The sequence below is a fragment of the Bos javanicus genome, chromosome 10 (assembly GCF_032452875.1).
Source record: "Bos javanicus breed banteng chromosome 10, ARS-OSU_banteng_1.0, whole genome shotgun sequence".
Taxonomy (NCBI): domain Eukaryota; kingdom Metazoa; phylum Chordata; class Mammalia; order Artiodactyla; family Bovidae; genus Bos; species Bos javanicus.
This window is the reverse complement of record NC_083877.1, coordinates 32,425,028-32,450,901: the sequence shown is the minus strand read 5'-3', so window position 1 is coordinate 32,450,901 and position 25,874 is coordinate 32,425,028. Positions and strand designations below refer to the sequence as shown.

Here is a 25,874-nt window from a genome sequence, read left to right as displayed (position 1 = left end):
CTCTGCTCTTTCAAGATAAAATTAATTCTATTTACATAGCAAAATGAGCATGAGGTCCAAGAGTTTCCCAAAGTGACATTTAGGATAGAGAGAGACTGTTTCTTTTCCATGATAAGACAAGACTTCATTGGAATTCAGTAAGACAGCGTTAAGTAATTCAGAATCAATGCTAAGTCTTTTATTTTATTCTATCTTTCCTCCATTTTGATATTGAATTACCAGAAATGACAGCTCCCAGGCCCTCTAACTTCTTGATCCTAGACAAGGGAGATGGTTAAAGAAATTCATCTCAGAGATGGCACTGGCTAGTCAGGCACTTTTCTGCTGTTGAAATCAAAGTTTGATATATTATCTCCCCTAGTTTAAAAAGGCAAGAAAATAAAAGCCCAAATGACTTTCTTTTCATCCCATAGATTGTGAAGGAGAACAAAAAGTCTAGACTCCTTTGCTAGTCCAGGGTCTTATGTTTTAACTTAGAGATTAAGTTATTGTTTTATATATGTGTGTGTGTGTGTGTGTGTGTATAGTGCTATGTATATTTTATGTTGTATATTTAAATATATACATATATGAAGAAGAACTTAATCAAAATAATCAACTATATGTGCTGTAAATTGTCCTCCTTGTCAAGAAAGTTTAGTAACTTAACCTAATGGAACTAAAATAATGTTGGAATTATATTGAGAACATAAATATACAGAACTAGAATAGAAGAATAGTAAATTTTTCTATATAGACCCCTGCTACTAGGAATCATTGAATATTATACCTAAACTATTTAAAAGAAATGTAAATAATTTAAATAGCCTCATAATAAAATATGGCAAACGTTTGCTGAACGGAGTAATAGAGATACTTGTTTGTTAAGGTCAAATGAGCTAATAACTTTTGAGAGAAACTTTTAGCTATAGAACCAAAATAACAGTATTGTTTGCAAATATAATGCTAAGCATGAGCTGAATCAAAACTGACAAATGATGATTTGCAGACTTCATGTAAAGACCTTAAAAATTCTCAAGGTCATTGCTTTTGGAAGCTATGGATACTCTTGATTATTAATAGCATGGAAGTTGTCTTACCTTCTTTCCTAATAGAGCAGGGAATTGGAGACAATGCAAAATTCTCTCTTTCTAATTATTCCACATCTGGATTTTACCTCTACAGTCTAGATGTCTGCCTGAAAGCATGGCCCAGCAAGAAGATACAGATTGATTTTCTAAACAGACCACAATCCCCCAGCCTCTTCCAAAATTAGTGCTATTGTGTGCCATGATTTTCACATGATGTCACCAACTTCATCAATCATCCTAGAAAGCAGACAGAACACCATAAAGAGGCTGGCAGAAGAGAGCATCCTAGAGAAAAACTTCATAACTTACAGCTAGTAACCCCAATAGAAACTTCAGAGGAAAATGAATCGGAAACATTTGTACTTTAAGGCAGGCCCTAAACAATTCTTTAATTTGTAAGTCCTACCATTCTATTTCTTCACATAGTATGCACTTGTATACATACACACACATACACACACACATCCCCAAAAGAACAAATTAATAACTAGTTAATTGCTGAACAAAATAAAAACATATTAATTTAAATTACAAGGTTGTCTATATTTCTCATCTCAAATTATTTCAAAATAGTCTTCCAAACTGTTCCCATCTTCATGCTTGCGTGCAAGCTACATCACTTCAGTTGTGCCTGACTCTTTGTGATGCTGTAGACCGTAGCCCACCGGGATTGTCTGTCCAATTCTCCAGGCAAGAATATTGGAGTGGGTTGCCATGCCCTTCTCCGGATGATCTTCCTGACACAGGGATCAAGCCCACATCTTATTATATCACCCACATTAGCAGGAGGATTCTTTACCACCAGCATCACCTGGGAAGCCCTTGAATTCATCTACTTTCTTCAAAATAGAGAAAATATTTGTTAAAACTATATAGTCTCCAATGAAAAGGATTTTGTCATGAAGGTTTAAGTTGAGCCATTCTCTAGTCATGTATGCTAGATGATAACCTTTATTTTAGAAACCAACTCTGTAGGAATTGTTGTTAATCTAATTCTGTTTAGCAGAACAAGGGCACTTCAGGCATAGTCCGAAACTGATTCTGAAAAGGAAACTATGTCTTGGAGAGGTGGGGGTGGGGATGAAGATGTCCAACCACTTTCTACCTGGCTGGTCGCCAAGTACCTGATGAATTGGAAAAATATAACATACAAAAGGAATATTTATGTATCTTCTTTCTTCATCAGATACACAGTATTTTTTCTCCCATGTCACAAAAATTGTAACTGCAATTTACAAGTATATGCACAATCAAATTGCTATTGATTTAGCTATGCATTTCTTTGATGTCCCTTGCCTTAACCTCATTTATAAAGCTGTTTTGCATTATTTCAAACTGTCAATGATTTGTGACTCATGAATATTCAAATCTAATTTGCACTTACCTTTTTGGTATGCATGCTTACTTGCAATATGTCTCTACATTTGCCCTTTTGTTTTGTATTTATTTGTGGATTGTTTTATTAAAATAATACTCCTTTAAAAGTATAGTAAGTCTATTTAAAAATAATCGGAGTGGTTGATGATTGACTCTTCTTAATCTCAGTGTACTATCTCTATATTTTGCTACTTAGCAAGTTGAGTCATTCTGTGAATGTGTCTCTAGTATTAAAATAGCCATACTTTTGCTGGTAGATGTCAATTTCAGTGAGTTGGGCTTAGTTTTGCTGGGCTGTGTGTCTCTAGGAAAGAGTCAACAGTTTTTAGATGAACTTGAGCCTTACAAAGAAAGAAAGAAAGGATTATTTCTGGTAGAAAAACAAAAAGTTCATGCAGAATTGAGCCCTTCATGTCATTGTGGATCAACTTTTCCACTTACCTTGTGGAATGCAAAAAATGAAACCTAATGCTTTCAAGCACTAAAAAACCCTTTTAGATGTCTTTTAGATGATGATAGCTAAAAGAGACACCCAGGACTTTGTGGATTGCAGGCATGTCACTAGTGATTGAAGGTCTGAAACAGCAGAGCAGGGAGCCACCTGCCTACAGAATGGGCAGAGTTTCTTCTTGAAAAACCTGTTCAGGGACAAATAGAAAGTGTCATATCCAAAAAAAGTGGAGTAAAGAACATTTCTTTGTAATTGATTTCTCAATTGTGATTTCTAAGAATATCCAAACAACTAATTGCTCTACTTTGCCAAAAAAAGAAAAATATTTTTAAATATGTTTTCACATCAGTAGCTAAAATGGAAAGATAGTTAATAACATTGACAGTGCAGTAGCTGGTGTTTCCTTAATTTGCATCATGTTCAATGTCTAAACTACCTATAAAGCTATAAAGAAATCATTGATCACCTGTTGTCATCCATCACATAATAATGATGCCCCCACATTCCCTAAATGATGCTGTATAAAGTATGGCTACAGGTCTTGGTCTAGCTTTTCTGGGGATAAAACAATTTTTCTTTATACAAATTATTCATTGTCCCTCAATTGTACATATTCCCTCAGGCAACAGAATCTCCTTCCAAGAGTCACTAAATTTCTTTTCTCTTTTGTAGTCATTTTTTTCACTTAGAAAACCAAATTTTTAATTATTAAGGAAATGTTTTGTTGCCATGATATTTTATTGTTTGTGTGTGTTTCAACAAATTCCCTTCGTTTTGAAAAGTTCATAATTTTCCCAACTTTATCATTTTCTTTATGATAGTGATGTCATTATTTCCTTCTTTTTGAAAACCAAACATCACAGATTCATTGGAACCCCCAATATGCTACCCAAGGGACTTCTCAACAGTATGCTATTATTGTTCATATAAGTAAAAGATCTATTACATCCTGATCTCTGCCCATGATCAGTGAACTCTGCTCTGGAAGATAGAAAACTATTAGGAGCAAGGGTTCTAAGATTATGTTAGATACACTGGCTAGCAGCTGGTCAGTGCTAAATATGGAACAACTATTCCAAAAGTCCAGTATTTGCCAGAAGTTGTACTAGTTTTTAGTCCATTGTATTTTTTTTCTATTTTTTTGGCCATACCAGGCAGCATGTGGGGAGCTTAGTTCCCCAAACAGGAAGTGAACCCATGCCACCTGCAGTGGAAGCATGGGTCTCAACCACTGGACCATCAGGGAAGTCCCTAGTCCACTGTGTTTTAAACTGAGAAAAAATTGTCTTCTCTGAATCTAACCCTTCTCTCAGCCCATTTTGCACCATAACACAGGAAAGTGTCTGCTCCTACCTTTAGGACTGGGTCCTCCTCTAACCAGTAGTTGTTTCAAGATACCTGGTTAAGCCTATTCAAGCATTCTGCAAATATGTACAGATGAGATGTGAGGGTAAGTTTGTTAGTGACTTCTCAAATTGTTTGCACCTGTATTCCCTTGAGAGTATCCAAAGAAAGAGAAACAGGTGTCCTTCCTCTGGGTTGTTTTGGGAAGATCAGAGGCTCAGAACTGCTCAGGTCATCTGGCCACCAGCCTGCGAATAAATTTGATACCCATAAGAGGGCAAAGCCAAGAGAATTGAAGGAAAAGAGAGATGGAGCCTACCTCACCTCTTGCCAATGGCATAGCTTTATTTTTTTATTGTTCAAGCCAGACTGAATTGGATTTTCTGTTACTTGCAGCCAAAACGTTCTAACTGATTCAGAGAGGCAGCCAAAAACAATGTATTTTACACATTAGCTCATAGCACAACACTCATTCACAGAGCAGAGCTGTCCAGTGCCCGCCCAAGTTTACATCCCGCCTGGCTTTTCTAAGTCAATGTACCAGCCACACCTCCGTGTTTGTTCAGTTTTTTTGTTTTCTGAAAACAGAAAAAAGATTGAGTGAATCCTCCAAGATTTCTCCAGTCTCCTTAATAACCAGCAGAACCCACAAAGCGTTCTTTTTGCTTTTGTAGGAATAGAATTCAAAGCAAGAATGCCACCGCTGGCTTGCTGCTGTAACCTCATCTCAGAGCCACAGCTTGCAGAATTTTAGCACTTAAAAATATACTCAATCTTACATTCTTCGCCTTCTAGGAAACCACAACCCAAGGTAGAATGGCACCACATGCATCAAAGTGGCATGAAACCTAAGTGAAAACTATTTTATGATTTGTTACATGGTTTTATATTCCTAATTCTAGCTGACCAATTTAACCTGGTATATACAACCTAAAAACAAGATACCTTTAACCCTTATTTGACATCTATATCAGGATAAATTTAGTTTGCTTGCTCCAAGGGGCCAAGATAGTGAGTTATATGATCAAAATGGGTGATTCCCAAGTTAAAAAATAAACAATAAACTTTTATGGTATCAAATCAATTCAGTTTTTATCTATGTTCCTTCCCAACCCATCTGCCCCTAAGCTATCAATGATTTAATCTTATCAGGATCTCTCAGGATTATACTTCCAGTACCCCTTTGAATAGGCAGTGAGATGAGAAACCAGGTAATTCTCTATTGCCCTAGATTATATAGAACCACTGATTTGGAGACATCTTTAGATATGATCTAAAGGGCTAGCCACAGACCATGCCAGAGACGTGCTGAGGGTCACAGTGCTGGAAGCAAATTCTTTAACTCTCAGGCCAGCTTCACTTTCACCATATACCGCTATGTCTTTTGTCTAAAATGGCCCTTAAAAGATGTATCAATGAATATACTACTCATTTTAATTTGTGGGGTAGATTTTTGCTGCCTAATTTATCTCCATGAAACACTGAGTACATCATATCTCAGCTTTATGGTTATTTAAAAATACTACGCTTTGTATTTAAGATACAGAATCAATCACTTGTCTGTTTTACTGTATGTATGTGCTTAGTCACTCAGTTGAATCTGACTCTTTGCAACCCCACAGATTATAGCCCGCCAGGCTGCTCTGTCCATGGGGATTCTCCAGGCAAGAATACGGGAGTGGGTTGCCATGCCCTCCTCCAAGGGACTTTCCCAACCAAGGGATCCAACCCAGATCTCCCACACTGCAAGCGGATTCTTTACCGTCTGATCCACCAGGGAAGCCCCTGTTTTACTATAGATTTCTTTATAATATGTAAGAAAATGTCCTTTCTTATGCTTCTGAAAACTAAAATAGAAGAATTAAAGATATTTTTTAATGTGGTTTTCTTAGTGGTCCTCCTAAGTTGGCACTTGATCAGCTGGCCATTGTAACTACTTTCTTGCAAAAAGTTGCAGAGAGGATGTTTAAAGTCCCTGAATAAGAAGCTCCTTTTGTCCATCTGATAAATATCAATCCACAAAACCAACAATGGAGACACAGGCTATTCATAAACATGAAGTTTAATAGAAGATTTTTTAAAATCTAGATTAGGAACATACTGGCAAGTTAATTCAGGTTTTTACCTTAATTTGTTGTAGTGCCTTAAAAATTGTTTTTCAATGTCTCCATTTTCCTAACTCTAAAGTGAAAGTAATTATATTGGTCATGTATTTCCAAATATTACTTGGAGAGCTAATAAAACCATAAAACACATAATTCCATTGCTTCATATTTTGTTGATCTTACATGAATATGTGAAGCTCATAAATCATTGTGACAAAAAATTACACACAGAGGGAAAAACTGGTATTTAGAAATCAAGTGACTCAAAGTAAAAATACTGATCTCCTCATCCTGGGTAGGTATATCTCGTTTGAAAGTTTTTGTTTAATTCAAAGTTGAAATGGGATCCTTAAAGAAAATCATGAATTTCTTTTCAAATAAACATTTCAAAAACAACTGCAAATCGCTCATAAGTGAAACAACACCTAGAATCCCTGAGATTAGTGATCAACAGGAAAACGACATGAGATTACATCCAAGTAAACTTTCCATGACTCCTCTCCTCTTCTGATAGTGATTAAAGTCATCTTACCATCCAACTGAAGAAATATGAAAAAGCACAATAGAATACTACTAGTCACAGAATATTATGAGTAAAAATAGTGCATATGTATACAGATATAACAGACATTAAAAATGTAGCATGTAAAGACAGATATACATCATCATGAAATGTTTGAAAACAGTTGATGCTGATAAGTTCATATAAAATTATAACTTTCTAAACCTACTCAAAAAGATGAGTACATTTGAATTTTCATGTAATAATTATTAAAGAAATGTAATCAGTAATTAAGAATCAGTTTTTTAAAAGAAAACCAACATTATTTCATAGTAAACCCTTCCAGATTTTTTAGAAACAGATAATTTCAATCATATATCAATTTATCTAGAGAACAAAAACTGGGGAGATCCTTCCAAATTTAATTGATTGTATGAAGCCAATATAACCTTATTACTAAGAATAGGCAAAGAGGATAACAGATTTAAGGGGAAAAAAGAAAAGAAGAAAGGAAAATTGCTAGCTATTTTCTTGCACCAGTAGAAATTCAAAACTCATAAACAAAACATTGTTCACCTACACCCGGCTGTGTACAGTAAATGTAGTGCTATGATCAACTTGGATGTAGTCCAGAGATACCAGAGTACTTTGAGATTAGAAAAACTATAAATGAAGTCTCCCACAATAACAGAGTAAAGGAAAAAAATGGTCATTTTATTGCTTAAAGAGACAATTTAACAAAATTTAACTCTCATTTATTAAAAACAAACAAACAACTCTTAGAAAACTAGGCATGGGGGAAATTTTCTTCCTTAATCTGATGAAGATTATTATCAATTAACTATAGTAAACAGCATTCTTAATGGAGAAATGCTAGAAACATTCATTTAAATCAGAAAAGATACACTGATGGCCACTACTTAAGAATGCTTCTTTTCATTGCCCTGGAGAGCTGGTGCTAGAAAAGGCATTAAGATCAGAAAAAAAAAAAAAGAGAGAGAGAGAGAGAGAAAGGAGGAGAAGGAAGAGGAAAAAAAGGAAGGAGAGAATAGAAGGAAGGGGGAAAGGAAGGGAAAAGAAAGGCCATAGGATTGGAAAAGGAGGAAAAACACTGCATTTTCTGGAGACTGTATTATTACCTATATTGAAGGCCCAGATAATTCATAGAGAAATTGATATACGGAAATGGAGTGAAGATCACTAAGGAAGCAGTAGGGTTGGGATGTGGGTTACCCACACAGAGAAGATGAAAATGGATTCTTACATCACTCCTACACACAAAAAGTAAATTCATTATTGATTAAAAATTAGTATAAAAATGAAAAAACAATCAAATATATTAAAGATTTTACAGAAAGAGATCTTTATAACTTTAGGATATGAAAGAATCCTTTATATAAGACAAAAAAAAAACACAGTCCATTAAAAAGAGTTGATAAATTAAACTATAATAAAATTTAAAACTTTTGTTTATCAAAACCTGTTTCAAATAAAATGAAAAAACAAACCACAAATTGGAAGAAGATATTTGCAATATAGAACTCATAAAACTAATAAATAAAAAGACCAAAAACTCAATAGGAAAACGTGGGAAATACATAAACAGGTATATCTCAGAAAAGAAAACATGAGTAAAGAAAAAGCATATAAATGCTCAGCCTCATTAGTGATTCAGAAAATGCATGTTAAAAACTAAAGTGAGATACCTTTTTACATTCAACCAGACTTGAAAAGAAAGAGGAAGAGAAGGAGAAGGAGGAAGTGGTGAGTGGAGGGGAGAAAAAGACAAAATAACCAGGTGTTAAGATGTGGCTCAATAGGATATCTGACATACAAATAGCGGGAGTGTAAATTAGTACAATTCCCAGAAAATATTTCATGTTACCTTACAAACCTGACCATGTTTATTATACTAAACAATCTGACAATTCACTCCTAGGTTTATACTCTAAATATAGAAAATTCCTTGCACATAAACATCAAGAGACACATACCAGAATACTTATAGCAGAACTCTTTACAATAGCAACAACAAACAACAAAATGGTAACAACCCAAAGAAAGAAAGATAAATAGTGTTATATTTACACAATGGAGTATCAAGCAGAAGTAGCTGCTGCTGCTACTAAGTCGCTTCAGTCATGTCCGTCTCTGCGAGACCCCATAGACAGCAGCCCATCAGGCTCCCCACTCCCTGGGATTCTCCAGGCAAGAACACTGTAGCGGGTTGCCATTTCCTTCTCCAATGCATGAAAGTGAAAAGTGAAAGTGAAGTCGCTTAGTCATGTCCGACTCTTAGCGACCCCATGGCCTGTAGCCCACCAGGCTCCTTCGCCCATGGGATTTTCCAGGCAAGAGTACTGGAGTGGGGTGCCATTGCCTTCTCAGGAACTATAGCTACACACACACAAAATTTATCTAAAAATATGATGTCGAATGAAAAAAAGAATCCAGAAAGACTACATTGAGTTGTGATACCTCTTTATTTTTTAAAAAAGCACAATGACTATTGTTTAAGAATATATTTACACACACACATATGTATATACATACAATACCAATGTATAGTATATAGAAGAAGGTTTGATATTTATTAATATATGAATAATGTTACATTATATGTGATTTATATCTTTGATATGCTGTATATATATTTCAGAAATACATACACACAAAACATAATTTTTCAAAAAAGTTCAGGCTAGTAGTTGCCCAGGGAAAAGTAGAAAGCTGAGAGGAAAGGAACACAAGTATTTCCAATCTTCCTCTTCTTTAGTTGGGTGGCTAGTTTACAACTGTTCCTTTTATTATTATACTCTATAACAGCCAAATATGTTCCCAATGGCACCCCACTCCAGTACTCTTGCCTGGAAAATCCCATGGATGGAGGAGCCTGGTAGGCTCCAGTCCACGGGGTCTTGAAGAGTTGGACACGACTGAGCGACTTCACTTTCACTTTTCACTTTCATGCATTGGAGAAGGAAATGGCAACCCACTCCAGTGTTCTTGCCTGGAGAATCCCAGGGACGGGGGAGCCTGGTGGGCTGCCATCTATGGGGCCGCACAGAGTCGGACATGACTGAAGTGACTTAAAAGCAGCATATGCTTTTTCTGTAACAAATATTTTATTCAGTTTAAGAGTAAAAAGATAATAAGTGGTCATTCTTAAAAACAGACTACATTATGACTGAGAGAGTGGGGAATAACAGAAGAGAGTATTGCAAAACTCAGGCTAGAAATTCTCAGTTTCGGTGACACTGGACATGAAGCCATCTGAGAAGGAAAGGGCAAGAGTACTGAGGGGCTTCTGAGTGTTTTGTAGAGAAAAGGAGGAAAGGAGGGAAAAGGAAGGGAAGAGAGAGGGACAGGAGATTAGAAGATAAAATGAGGTACTGTCAAAATAAGGATTCACCACAGAAAATGGGTAGAAGAATAATCTTAGCCTCAGGAGGCCAATTGAAATTCAGACCATAATTATAAAGTGTATGTATTCAGGACTTCTTTTCTTCAAAAGCTGATTATTCAGCCAGAGAAACAGAAAATGATTAAGATGGAGATTGTCACGGAGGTCATGACAAAATGTTCAGAAAGCCATAGAGGCTTTGAATTTCAACTTAAATACACTCACACCCTTCAATCTATGTTCAGGAATCCATTCTACAAAAATAATTCTGAAAAATCTTTACATACAAAAAATTCTTGTTACAGAATTGTACATAAAATATGAAATAATAAATAAGTGCCAAACAATAGTGTAATGGAAAAGTGAATTATGATACTTAATTTAATTGATGACATCTAGATTGATGGTCATAAAGAACTTGAAAGCTTAACTAGAATGCAGTTTTATGTGAAGCACAATTACAACTACAAAAAAGGAACTACATATAGAAAAAATGAAAAGAAATACAATTAAATTTTGACAGCAATGGTCTGGATATTTTATCTATGGGTGATTTTTTTCTTTTACACACTTTTCCACACTGCCAAATAGTCTTTAATGAGTAGATATTACTTTTTAAAAAGAAAAATAACATAAACGGTTAATGATTCCTTAATGCTTTAAACTGGGTATGCAATCGAGTAAATCAAGATATGGCTGACAGACTGGCAGAAAATGTTCAAGAAACCAGAATTTGTAATGAGTCATAGTGAAGATAGAATAGTTTGTTTCAATAGAGAATAAAGATATGATAGGGGAATATCTCTACATCTGAGATCTTGAAAGTAAGTTTAAGTTCCAAGTGTAATTATGGATGACTAAAATGGAGATACGTATACACACATATATAGGTGGGTTTCCCTGATGACTCAGTGGGAAAGAATCCACCTGCCAATACAGGAGACGCGGGCTCAATCCCTGCATCAGGAAGATCCCCTGGAGGAAGAAATGGTAACCCACTCCAATATTATTGTCTGGGTAATCCCATGGACAGAGAAACCTGATGGGCGGTACAGTTCATGTGGTTCCAAAAGGGTCAAACATGACTTAGGGAATAAACAACAACAAAACACAACATATACATATATACACACACACACATAATTAATGTGAACAGAAATGGACTGTGAAGTAGGGTGGACAAAAAAAGAGAGAACCAAGTGAGGATGATCCAGGTCAGTAGACAAAGCAACTTAAATAAGAATGAGCCAGAGTTATGTAACTTTTTACTTTGGACTTCCATTGAAAGACACAAATATTCAGCAGCTTTACCATGGTAATGTAAAGTATACTTAGGCATCATGTTTATCCTTTAAAATTGAGATGTACTGACCAATTTTGTGATGAATATGTAGAAACAACCTGTTTTAAGTTGTGTTATATTTATTAGTGTGTCTAATTGTATATGAATCCATCCTGGTTTCTGGAAGAAATGGCCCTATGTTTCTTCTCCATGCATAGGTTCCAACTCATTTTTCAAAGTATATGTTTATATCTCAAATAAACCTGATCTAACTCATTATATAAATAAGGCCTAAGTGGTAAAGTACATTAAAGCAATCTTCTTTGAAGGTAACATTTTCCAAGGACTCTGTGTAAAATATCATCTTTTAAATGTATACCTCTTTTCCTGTCATACACTCTAGTGACCAAGACAAATATTATTTAAATTTTCCTGTTTCACATATACTTCAGCCAACCTGCTATAGTAAAGTGTAATATTAAAACAATATTATACATGGGGGATTATTTTGTCACTAATATCTATATTGGTAAGAGCTAAATTTTAATTAAATGGTATCATCAATAATTTGGAAGGATCCATCCAGAAGGCTAGCATATAACTGCACTGAGACTAATTTCTCTTTGCTAAGATTCAATTCTGACTCAGGAAAGCCTGTTCTTGCAATGCCAGCTCTTTAAGGCTCTCTTTGTAGCTTAGGCTTATTTCTACTTTTGTTCTTACCAAAATCTGTTGATATACCTACTTATTTCACAATGTAAATCCATTGAAGCAATGAATATATTTAATTAATTTTTATATATTAACACCTATAGTAGACTTGGAGAATACTACAGACACAATAAATATTTGTTTGAATGACTGAAGGTAGGAATACATAATTGAATGATGTCCATCAACTTGTTAGTATTATCAAGTTATAGAATGTCTGTAGTATCCTGATTATACAAGTTCATAGCACAGTTGTGTATTCTAAAAAACTATAAAATTCATACTTAATCTGTACTGCTAATCCAAAAATCAGCTTTTATTTAAAAATTAATTCTGGTATACCCTATATGTCTTAAAAACTTTATGATGCCTCTTGGGAAAACTTCCAATTATGTGTTCATAATTTTGTTTTTACCCTGCCAAACATACATTGCTCCTCTTATAATGTACCTGTTCTATTCTTAGTGAAATCACTGGATTCCAAATCACAATATCATGATTTATTTCAGCAATAATTTAGCAGAGACAAATCCAATGCTACATGGAAAGATGCTTATTATCTCCCACCCCCCTGCCTCTAACTCATCTAACCCTTCTTCCAACATCTATAACAAAAGGATCTCCCTCCTCCCCCATCTGTTTTGCTCAACAAGAACTGCTGTAGAAAGAGTAGTGAACTGAGAGCTGCTAGTTCAGGGACTTGGTCCCAGGGTTGTTACTATCTTGAGTTAATTAGACTTTGAATTAGTATCTTAACCGCTTGGGGCCTCCATTTTCTCATGTATAATATGAGAGGGATACAGCTGATAATAATTATAAAAAAAAAAAAGTAAAAGTGCTGTTTATTAGGCTTTTACTATAGGCAAGGAATTGCGCTTTGTGCTTTACATTATCTCATTTAATTTTAATCCTCCAAACAAGTTTATTAGGTGTATCAGTCAGAGTCCAGCAGGAAACAGATGGTGCATATCAAATTGGGTAATTTGAGGAGTGCTTCATAAAGGAACTATATTAAAAAGGTGTGAGTGGGGGTGTTAGGAAACCACAAGGGAATGGAGCAGTGCCCCTAGGCTGGTCATGGGGAGGGAAGTGGTTACCTAAAAACCCAGAGAGAGAGCTCTATGAAGAAGGCTGCTTGAGCCATGGCTGGGTTGTAGCCAGCCCACAGGTACCCTGGGGATCAATGCTCAGCCCTCATTCTATCCACTCTGAGCAAATCCCCAGCAAAGGCCAAGGTGGCATTCTGAAATCATTCATGTGAGTCTCCAGGATCACAGAGCCTGATACAGAAAGCAAAGAGTGGATCTGGAAGAGCTAATGGTGTTGAGTATAGTTATCCTGATTTTATACCTGAGACTGCTGCTGCTGCTAAGTCACTTCAGTCGTGTTCGACTCTGTGCGACCCCATGGATGGCAGCCCACCAGGCTTCCCCGTCCCTGGGATTCTCCAGGCAAGAACACTGGAGTGGGTTGACATTTCCTTCTCCAATGTATGAAAGTGAAAAGCGAAAGTGAAGTCGCTCAGTTGTGTCTGGCTCTTAGCAACCCCATGGACTGCAGCCTACCAGGCTCCTCCATCCATGGATTTTCCAGGCAAGAGTACTGGAGTGGGGTGCCATTGCCTTCTCCATACCTGAGACTACTGAGATTCAAAGAGGTTGTTTCTTGAGATCACGTAATTAGCACAGGACAGACCCAGGATTCAGCTCCTCCCTGTCAGACTCCAGTGCCTGGGCTCCTGACTGATCCTCAACTAGAGTTCCTTTTTGTCCTTCCAGGATTAGAAACATCCTCAGAAGTGATCTAATCCAACCCTCTCCCTTAGAGATGCTTGAAAGAGATGTCTTTCCATTTAGGACATGAGCCTTGCAGAGACCTCAGTCACCTCTGAAAAGTTAGTGGTCTGTGTGGTCTTTCTTCCTGCTCCTATACTTATGTTTTATAAATCCTGACATGTAATTTTGATTTATAATCCTGTGTAAAACACTGATAGAGACAAAGAGACAAGGCTGTTAGAAAGTCAAAGGGAGAGAATAACATTTTTATTATTAAAAAAAACCTCTTCTGGCATGCTCTCTAAATTAAGCACAATTAGACAATTTTCTTTGTTCAAAGAGTAATATGGGGAGTAGAGAGGGGAGTAAACTGATTATTTTATTTCCTGGTTCACCTGCTAGAATGAGAACACAGCCCAAGACTATGCTAAATGTATTCCATCGACTGTGGAAGAAGTGAGCAAAATCCAAAATGCTTAACTGAGGTGAAACTAACAACTAATATGAAACATATTATTCAACATCCCTGTGAGGGCCCTGAAGATAAGGAAAGGAAATTCTCATCGAGTGAGTGAATAGTCAGAGGTTGTTAATTACTCGTATGTGAGAATTAAATTTGTTTAAGAGGGAAGGCTGTAGTAATTATCTGAGGTCAAGGGGCCCATCCCCAATCTGTCTGCTCCTCTGTCAAACTGAGATAAAAGTCCCGCTTAGGTCTCCTAGTAATGGGGAACTCTTTCCACACAAGTTCTTTCTGGCCTGTACAAGCTGTGGTTGCAGAAAATCTAATTCAGTTGTTGGGAATATGAAACAAATCTAAAAAACAAATCTGCTATAAACTGCGAATCAGAGCTGGACCAGCCCTCAATGCCCATTTAAATCCAGAATCTAATTCAACTAGAGTTGCAGATGTACTTCCTGGTGTGAAGCAAGAAGGGAAGTAACAATACTGGGAACGTGGCCCGGCCCCATCCCAGGTCAGGTCCTGCACTTGGGCTCTACTCTCTGCCTCCTGGGGGTCACAACACTAGCGCCTTCAGACCCAAGGCAAGAAAGGAATAAACCTTGAGTTTCTGGCAGGCTGGAGAGGTGGCCTTGTCAGTTATCTCTGTTCCTAACAGGACCTGAGGAAGCTGTTGTGGGTGAACAGTGAGTGTTTTGACCCAGAGATGCCTCACCTTGAACTCACATACCATTTTTGTTTTGTTTTGTTTTACATCAGAGTAAGCAATTTATCCTTTATTCCACCTTCTAGGGTAGAATATCTACATTTTTGTTTTGATTGTTTGACAAACTTCTCTATTGTAACAGAATGCCTGCCCGTGAGTAATGAGGTGCATGGATTTTTAAAAGGGGCATTTTCTTTTTTTTTGTTGTTTTCAAGGAGGGCATTTTTAATGACTTCTTCAAAGGCCATCAGTGAGACCTGAGAGAACACTCTCAGGAGAAAAGCTTAGGTTTGGAGCTCAGGTTTAACTAGCTGGCTAATCATAAGAAATCTGAAAATACCTGAGTGGAGGACATCTTTTCCAAGAAAAGTGATCATCTTGCCTGCCTTTGAACCCCCGCTAAGCAGGTTTTTTCTTTACCTGATAATCATCAGCAGCTTCATCACACCTTGGTAGTGAGTGAAAATGGAGTTAGGGCAGAATAAGGGTAAGGAAATTCCAGTGATGGGAGGTGAACCAGCGTTGAGAGCCTGCTCTTCAAACAAGCCTGTGCGGCTAAAAGGCAACATCTACTTTATGAGATACAAGGTGAGAGGAGCTCATATTTAGGCCCTGGAAATATCAAGAATGTTGAACCTATCCTGAATTCACTTTCAAACTAGCTCTGACTTAGAAATTTTCCTGGTAATTTCCCCTGACTCAGGAACTAAATAAAAATAGGGGTAATGTGGCATCTAGAACCCATCTTTTAGGATGACTGAGTATTGCTGGGGGAGGTAGAGGAGGAGGAGGAAGGTAGCAGAAGAGGAAGGAGAGATGGGAGAGGGAGGGGAAAAGGGAAAAGAGACAGGAAAAGAGAAAGAGAACTCTGCCAGTTGACTTCATTTCCACACGAATCCACCCACTTGGAGCTTCTGTTGTTGCTTTGTTTATGCAAAGTGAGCCCGGCTGACACAGTGAAAGAGCTAAGAGATGCATGCAGAAGAAGGCAAAAATAATTTTTAAAATGTAAATGAAACTAAAACACACACACGCACACGCACGCACGCACTCCTTTGGGTCGGGACAATCCCTGCCTGCAGACTTCGAAATAAAAACACTTCGAGGAGGGGAGGGTGGGAGGCCCAGCAGCAGCGGGGAGCGTTGTCGCTGACCGAAAGAGCTCTGGTGAATATCAGGTTCGGATTAGTGACAACTCAGAAGTCACGCCGGCGGTTGGGGGAGGGAAGTTTGCCAAGGTCTCTGAACTCGACGCAAGAGCGAGCAGCTTCCCTCGGCGGGCGCCGGGCGGAGCTGAGCGTACCCAGGGAGACCTCTGTCCCGGCCGGAACGAGCCCCACCGCGCTCACACCCCGCCCAGAGACTGAGTTTGTCAGCGATCATAAAATGGGAATTGATTATTCCAGCCACCATTGATTAGGGAAGAATGCTTACTGCAGCAGCGGGGGAAAGGTTAAGAGGAAATTGACCTTCTTCCTAGGTGACATAAAGTCATTAGGTAAATGAGATATTCACACAGGAGTTTTAAAAGGTCATGCTCAATTTTTATTTGTAGCCTAAAGAGTCAACCTGGACCTTCAGTTTAGGGCAGGGACCCCGCTCTCCATCCAGGCCAAGTGGACCACAAGAAGAGAACTCATTCGCAGTGCAGGGCAGGGCCGAGGTTGGGGGGTGTGTTATTTTCCTGGGAGGATCGCACTGGAATTGGCGGGGGGCCTTGGGATCCCGAGCACTGGACCTCCCGCCTGACTCGTGTGTGCGTTTCTGTGTATACGTGTGTGCCCGTGTGTACCCCTCTGGGGGGGTCTGTGCTCTGCGCCCGCGTCTCCACGGTTCGATTCGCCCGACAGGAAACTGGTGTCGGGCAGAAGCGGACAATTAAAATCCTTGCCCTACCACAGCCGGCCACGTCTCACACAGAGTGAAAGTGGCTTTTTTTTTTTTTTTAAGTAGAGAGTGAGAGATGTATTTATGCACATATTTATCCCTCTAATTATAGGAATTAATCCTCTTACTTATGACTAAAAGGTAACGTCGAAGGACGTCCCTTTGATGTGGAAAAGCATCATTTGTGACTCACATTCAGACTGATTAAGGAATAATTGTTGTTAAACGCTTTACAAGAGGAGAGTGTTTAATTGAGGGGCATTCGTAATTTTACGGCTTAGCACAAAATTAAACGTAATTAAAAACTCAGAAATTCCAACTGATTTTCCAATTATTTTTATTGTCTGAGCTAATTGTTACACAAGGGTATCACTTCTCCCCAAAGGCATTGCAAAAAAAAAAAAAGCAATCCTACCTTTCTCAAATTTTCAACGCGAGGATTCACAGCTTTCTTCAGGTCCAGGCCAGGTAAAGACCTTCCCCACTCTCCCTTCCGAGGTTCCGCCTCGCGCCCCTCCCTCCCCCACTGTAATTAAGCGTTTCAGCCACTTTCCCCTTTCGGTGAGTTCCTGCAACACCTTGGGATGCGAGAAAGTGATGGCAGTTCTCTTCTGCAGATCATTACAGCAAAACTGGAAGTATCTATAGAAGGCTGATGAATTTCTTGAAGTAACACTTGTCATACATGGCGGCGAGATTAAAAAAAAACCTAAGTAAACACAGCTCTCTGGGGGCGATCCCTCGACGCCTCTGCCTTCGAGTGTGTGGCAGGAGGGAGGTAACACGCAAACGCGGACTGGGAGATGTTTATAAACGTGCGCACGAAGACATGCACATACACGCAGAAAACTTTTTTTTTTGGCCAAGGCGTCTCAGATTGTGAAATTCTTTTCTAATATCGGGATTACTGGAATAAAGCAAAGCTATCTTTGTATATATGACTTCTCTTAATGTCCAAATAGATTTATTTAAATACACCAAAAGGTTTATAAAAAGTGCTTCAGTATTATAGAAAGAAACACATCCTCACAGATAGTCCAGAAGTGGCCCTGTCTTTCCTATCAGTCTTGGAGGGAATCCTAGAAAACAAAATAAAAAGCATAAAATTAGGCAGAATATGAATTTATAAATTTCAATTAGACTAGACTGAGAGTGTGGAGTAGTGGAATGTTTGCATTTCACTAGTTTCTCTGTAATTCTTTTTAGGATAGAGACTTCAGTGGATTCAAGCTTTCTATCTGACTTTCCCGTCTACCCCTCATAAAATAAATGATTGCCTCTGATCTGATGTGCCAGGTGAAAATGGGTAGAATTAAAACTGTCAATTCTGCTTCCAACTTGTGTCTTTTGATTGAGTTCAAAAGCTTTTAAAGGTAAAACGTGCCGATCATTTATATGTATTGTTTCTTTTTCTCTTATCACGGCTTTTAACTGAAAAGAAAAAGTATATTTCCAAATTCATTTTCTCTGGAAGATTTGAATCTTCCAGGTAATTTGATGATGGAGCCTAACACATGTGATCTCCTGTGCCCAGTGAAGCCCGGTTTACAAGAGTGCAGTCAAAGAGGTACAGTGAAGTCTGGTTTTTCGGTTTTCTACCTACATGGTTTATTTGGAGTTGAAATGAGGCTATTTAAATCAGAAGCTTTCCAAGTGCTTCTTGTTCAGTTGCTCAGTCCTGTTCGACTCCTTTCGACCCCATGGACGGGAACGTAGTCCAAGTGCTACAATACTGCTCCAAGTGCTATAATACTCTTTTGGAGAAAAGGTTGGAGTAGGCAGAGTTGGAAAGAATGGAGGAAGGATCTCTGAAAGTTAGAAATGGTGAAAAAGACATGTAATCTGATGTGGAAAATTGAGTAAAAGAGCCACTGCACACTGTAGCTGAGGCAAAGATTGCTGAATCCTTTGAAGAAACTGACACGGATTTTCCAGAGCTGGGAGGAAAGAGAGAGATGGATTGGGGGGTGGGGGAATCCTAGGGTGGGCATTTTATGTAAATGAGTAAATTCGAAATGTAGTACAAATCCAGTATAGTAAAACTGACAGTTCTGACAGTATTGACAACATAAATATATGTTTGAACACTGCACTTTCAGACACTTAACCGATGAAGCAATAAAAAAATTCGACTACAATATTTCAAATAATCGACATTGATGTTTTGATACATCATTTTTATACTCCAAATCGATCTATCACTCTGGGGCTGGTCAATTTTAAGTAAAAATGGGCTGCAACCATTTGCACCTTGGCTAATGATGATCTAATAACAGCCCTCAATTAATTACACCTAAATTGTGCTTTCTTTCTTCAGGATGAGAGCAGGAGGGGGCAATTCTTGAGGAACAGAACCTACATTTGAGTCATCCTCCACCCTCCTTTCTATTCTATTTTTGAGATTGTGGGGAGGGGAGAATTTTAGAGGTGGCAAGAGGTCTTTGTGTGATCACAGTCACTGCAGGCTGAAGGCCCCTAGCTTCAGGTAGCTACTGACTGGGTCTTGTACTGGGGATATGGTCCTCGCTTTTACTTCTCAAGGTCAAAACTAAATTTTAGAAAATGCAGTCACAAAGTTGACCATATGATTGCACTTTTATGCAATCACAAAGTCCCCCAGGTCCCATACTGTTTCCTCCGTTTCAAGAACTAGACGGAAGAGATTTGCTCAAAGAGAGGACTGGAGATGTCTCTAAGGCTCAGTGTGTGGAGGGGTGTGTGTGTTGTGTGTGTGTGTATGAGAGAGAGAATTTTAAAGTACCCAATTGGAGTTGAATCTCTCCTTCTGCCCCTGTCCCCTCTAACTCCCCACCCTATACTAAAGGTTTACTGGCTACTGGTTTTTTCTTTTTTCTTTAAGCCACAAATAAGAAGGAAGACAAATCTCTTCCAGAAAGGAGGGAGAACACTGATGAGTCCTGCATCCTCAAGCACATTCCCTGAAGTCTCTGTTCCTTTTTCTTTGCCCTCTGGGGTTTCCAGTGAGCTTTCCTACTTCCACTTTCCTTTCCACGCCTCTCCAAATTTGATGTGGTAGTGATGGTGGGAGAGGGAGGATAAAACTAATTTATTATTATTTTTTCAAATAATTATTTATTAAATCCTGGACAGGCCCAGGATATAAACTGGAGCACTCTGCTGTGCTCGAAGGATCTAGGTGTGGAGGGAAGGGGGGCCGGCTGGCGCCCCCACCCCAGCTCTCTCCCAAAGCTCTAGTCTCACCCCTGCAAAGCCCCGACCCTTCGGTCAAACTCGCATTGAGACTCGGCCTTCTGACCTAAAACTTAGCCGGGCTCCACTAGACGGGATTCCAGCGTCTGACTTCTTTCCTCTAAACTTCACGAATACAGTTTAAGTCCTTCCAAACCACCGCCGGCTGAGACTGAGACTTAAGCAACGAGTTAAGCTACAGTAAGATGCGAATCAAAGGAAAAGGACGTGCGTGGCCCACGTTGAGTGAAGGTGGGAGTCCTAGAAGAGCTCCCCCGCCTGAGCATCACCTGGTTCCGATGGTGTCAGCCTCTGACCGGGTCTTTCCAGCTGTCTGCCCGGCAAATGGGGGGTGGGAACTAGAAAGGGGACAGTAGGAAGACAGGAAAGACAGAAAGAGGGGACAGAATCAAGATTGCGGAAGAGATAAGAGAAAGAGAAGGCGAGAGGAGGATGAGAGGAAGGAAAAGAGCGCGGGAAGGAGCCAGAGACAGCGAGAGCTAGCGCACGTCGTGCTTGGAGCCCCGCCAGATAGCGCTAGAGGGCTATTTATTGAAATACTTTCCTACTGCGAGATAGGATAGGAGCTAAAATTGGGAGAAATAAGAAATAAGGCAGAGCAAAGGAAAAGAAAGTACAATCATTCCACCCCATCTTATTTAATAAGAGAAATTGTGGGGTGCCTTATTGTTATTAATTGGAGGGAGGGGTGCATGGTAGAAAGCCTAAGTGGGGAAAGGACCAAAAACCAAGACAAACAAAAAGAGGTCCCCTTCCTCTCTTGATCCCAACTAAGAAGAGAATAAGCAAAGTTAACAGGTAAGAAAGCAAGTGAAATTCTTCCTAGAGCAACTTTCAGAGCTTCTGGCTTCATGGCTGGGAAGGTCAGAAACAGTTCACAAGGATGAGCTGAGCTTTACAGAGAGATGTTTTTAAAGTAATAGATGACTGCAAGGGGGTGGGGAGCGAGAGGCAAACACGTTATTGAAAACACCAAATAAAATATATATCAAAAATTCCAACTGTCAGCCAGCAGGTTGGAACAGAAAGAGAACCCCTTTGCCTTTGTCCTAGCGATGCTGGGTTCAGGGCTGTGTCTGCAGGGCCGCAACCAAACTCCTTGAATAACAATTTATACTCTGGGAGGCTTGGAGAAGAGAGCTGGACTACAAAAATTCCCTGTTGCATTCAGAAACCAAAGAACAGTGAAGCAGATGGAGAGAGAAGACCTAGTGACAGAGGTGGAGTCCAGGGAGACAGAGAGAGAGGAAGAATAAAATATTTGGATCCTATTTACTTGCTCAGGTCAGTAATGCAAGAAAACTTCTTTAAAACCATAATTTACTCTAAAATATTGATTTAGTTTTATTCTAAAAGCCCAAGCATCTCACATCTACCTTCTCATTTTAAAACGGCACTTTCCTTTTACCTGAAGGAATTTTTTGAATTAAAGTAATAATTAGTGTCTTTCTTCCAAACCAGTCAAGAGAGCCTCCACAAATAAAAATTAACCTTATAGAGGAAAAAAGAAAGAAAGAAGGAAAAAAAAACACAAACCCCCAAACTCTGCTTAATCCAAAATACTCCAATTCAAAACATTAAAGTTACAAATAAGATTAAGGGTGGATCTATTTGTTTCTCTAGCAAGGTGCCAATTGTTCTAACTGTTGTAAGAAGACAAAAAGGTTTTAAGCCTAGTGATTTTAATACACAGATTAACACTTCAGACTTTACAGTTCTGAGGAATTTGGAGTTTTCTGTGCTGAGGATCTATAACTTTTTAGGTGAAAAAAGGAGGAAAAGACACATAAGTTCCTACAGGAAGGTGAGCAAATTCACCCAAAATAGACTCTAGGTTCATAGATGCTCATTTCAAATTACTCTCCATAAAGCCAATGCCCTTTAAATTAAGTAACTTTAGAGCAATTCAATTATTCCTTTAACAGCTTGAATGTTACCTATAATATCATTCCATGTTGAGACAAAAAGAGAGAGAGAGAGAAGGAAAAGTAGAAAAGAAGCAGTTCTCAGAAGTCTTGGGGATGCTCCAGTAAGCAAGAGGTGATTAAAAACAGACCCTCAAGTTTGAAAGGCCTAATTCCCCCTCCCATTCACCTCCACCGGATCAGGTCCCCTCCCTTCACCTTTTTTTTCTTTTTCATTCAGTGCCCCCACCCCGACTCCAAAGCTCAGTAGCCGATTTGGGATTCTGAAGAAATAGACTTCAGCATCCATATTTGTTCTGGGGCACTTGTAAAATGCGATTTGTAGAAGGTCTTCAGCCTTCTGATTGTCTTTGAATTGTTTTTACTGAAACAGATCTTTTGCAGTTAATGAGTCCCCACGCAGCTGGACAGCTCCTCTCGGACACTAAGAACTCTAACCCCAAAATGACCCCAATTTGACACCGCAAGATGAAATTTTACCGCCTGTTAAAACCATTTCCAGCCTGAGCAAAAGGGGCTGACTATTGACGGAGGTGTGTGCCGCCTCCTGCGACCCCCATCTCACGCCCGTCTCCCGGCCCTGCCCCACCTACTTTTCCTTTACCCCAAAAGTGGCAGAGCAGATGAGCCTCGAAGTCCCGGAAGGGTTGCGGAGGCTGAGAACGGAGCATCAGCAAGATAGTATCCCGGACTAGAAACCAGAAAGCCTGCGTACTCCACTGCTTTTGAGTAGTTTCAATGGGACTGCAAAACTGGGAGTTAGGGGAGACTATGAAGTTCTTAAATGTTCTTCAGTTCTATTAATAAAACATCAGCAAGTTGGTGATTAAAAGTAATCGTCTTTTGAATTCATCAGATTGACCAAGAATGGACATCGTGAATCACCTCCAACTTGATCTTGTGTGTAACTGACTGCACTGCAATGCTATTTTAAACTAACAGTTTCATAATTACGTGCAACTAGGTAAGTGAAATCTCTTTAGTCGCATGAAATTCGGGATTCTCCCTTTAAGAAACTGGTAAAATTTTAAATGACACAGATTTTCCTCCTGGAAGACTTCACTTTTAACACTCTCACACTTCTTAACTAAGGTCTTTGGAGTTAAGGATGATTGGTTGGTTTTTTCCTTAACAGTATCTCAAAATGTTCTATTTCTCTCTCCCTCCCACCTCTGACCAGATTGTCCTAATTACTTGCTTTAATGTATTCAATAAAATTCGAAAGTAGTTACAGAATATCAGAGCAACAGAGAGAGACAGGGAGAGAAAGGAAGAAAGAAGTTCAGATTAAAATGCCTTCTGCATCGCCCAAAGGATGAAAACACGTGAAAAAAGAATTCAAACTTTTTTCTTTTGTAAAGCTCAAGATGATCACGGAATAATCAACCCATTATTAGCTCAACAACTGTTTGAAAATACAGAAACCATCAATTGGTCTGAATTGTTTTTACTCGATGCACTTCCGTGGAAGAAACACTTAAAAAAAAATCTTCGTGTAATTTTTCTAAATAAAGGCTGTAGGAATGTTACTCACTTCACAATATCATTAAGAAAAAAAAATGTAATGGTAAGATGAGTAGAAGATAGCAACTTTGAATGTTTAAACTGCGATGCAGAGGTTGGGTTCCAAGTTGATTTTTACAAAAGCAACATTTTCAAGGAAATTGAGATCCTTTAAAAAAGAAAAGTAATTGGCGCCTATTGCTTACTATACAGGACACTTAAAACAATAATAACCCTATTGGCGACAAATATGCAATATTGATAACAGGAACAGTTAGAAGAGTTAAAAACTTAAAAACTGAGTACAAACTTCTCAGCTAGCGGCGCTGCACTGGGACCGTGGATCCACCGACATAAAGACCTCTGCTAAGTCGAAAATGCTCCGTAGCGAGACCAGTTTGATTTTTTTCTTTCTCGGTCATCTTCCCGCCTCGGGTTAACCGAATTCGAACAAGTACCTCTTGTTAATAAAATTCTGGAGGTCAACTTTTTCTTCTCTTTTGCATCTTCTTCTTTTTTTTTTTTTTTACTCACCTTTCCTTATATGTCCATGAGCAACTCAGCAACAAATACGAAGGATGCTTTTAATCTTGCAGTTCTTCTGAGAAGAAAAAATGAGGAGGTGGATGGGGAAGGACACTTCTCCCAACGTTCAGGTTTCTCACCAGTCGGATCTTACTGGCTTGAAGCCTGGCTTACGAGTTACTGAAAACCTGGGCTAGACTCTCATCCCCAGGCTCCGCGCACCCGGCTGTCCTTGCTGCGGCCACCCCGGGCAAATACTGCGCGATCCACGGCCCCACTCCCTGACGTCGCCCTACCCTCGCCTCTGCAAGTCCCTCCGCACTATCTTTCTTTTATATGTGAGGGCCGATTTCCCGCAGACATCATTGTTATGATGGCTCATTTAATCAAACTGTTTAATTGCTCCGGTAATCACTATCATCATCACAGGTGCTCAATCATTCATCATTTTTGGAGGGCTTTATTGACCTCCCGAGCTCATTCCCCAACCCTATTAAAATCGGGCCAAATTTCTCCGACTCCGCTTGGAGTCTCTGCAGGCTGCTATCTAAGCTCAGTTGAGTTGCCCGAAAGCTTACAGTGAAGCAGAGAAGATAAAAGGGGGACTTTAAAAAGAAAAGAAAAGCCTATCAGCCTTTTCTCACTCTCTCTTATATTCTCATTCTCTCTCATTTCCTCTTTCTCTTGTCTGACACACACACTACTTTATTCCTTTATTCTCCTTGTGCTCTCCTCCCCTCCCCCCCCCACCCCCGCCCCCATCTCTCGGGAAGTCGGTCAAAGCCCAGCGCAGAGGATATGCTACTTTCTATTCTCCAGAATGGGTTCAAAGTTGGAGAAGGAGGCAGCTGTTGAGGAACAGTCTGTTTTCAATTCTCTGGGATCATGAACCACGGCGAGAGCGAGGAGTTGGGGAGAGAGGGCGCGCTCCGAGCGCAGGGCCTGGCTGCTGGGCTGCCTGGAGCCAGGGGACGGCGGGGGATGTAGAGCGGAGCGCGTGGGGAGACCGTAGCTCCGCCCCCAGCTCGGGGCGCCCAGTGATTGACACACAGCCGCCGGGATACCCGCGGCGCGGAGGTGAGGCTGGGAGCAGCTCCAGCCAGGGATTCGGAGAGACACCGGCTAGAACTACTTTCTACGCAAACCGTGTGGGATAGCTACCTTCCCCCCACACACTGATTCTTTTCATTTTCGGAAAAGTTCATTCGGAATTGGCCCCATCTTCCAGACCGCCCTAAATTGCCCGTTGTAATTAACACAGCCATTAGCCCGCGGTACCGAGCCCTGGCCTCGGCGCCCCGGGCGACCGCAACAAAGCCGGTCCGGGAGTGCGGGCCAGTCCTCCACGCTAGGCATCTTTTTTCTCTTTCTCTCTCCCCCTCTCTCTCCCGCTCGCTTCCATGCTTCCCAGCTCTAAGTGAGATCCACTTCGGAGTCGCACACCAGTCGCGCCCGCGTGTACACATACACACACCCACAACACACACACACCCGTTGGCAACATCAGACAACATCAAGTTCCCAAAAGACTCTCCCCACTTCCTCCCTCCTGATTCCTCTGCGGCCCCCAAAGACTCTCCGTGGTGGCCCTCGTCCGCACAGCTTGGAGGGAGT

The 25,874-nt window shown here is 39.7% G+C and overlaps 1 long non-coding RNA gene across 1 annotated transcript; it reads right to left on the bottom strand.

Moving 5' to 3' along the window:
- Window positions 1–17,396: 17,396 nt before the first annotated feature.
- On the bottom strand, window positions 17,397–24,257 carry LOC133256029 (uncharacterized). The gene is made up of 2 exons (XR_009739086.1): window positions 18,680–24,257; window positions 17,397–18,155 (listed from the first exon to the last, which is right to left on the bottom strand). It is a non-coding gene; the product is annotated as an uncharacterized LOC133256029 (long non-coding RNA).
- Between the last annotated feature and the right edge of the window lie 1,617 nt (window positions 24,258–25,874).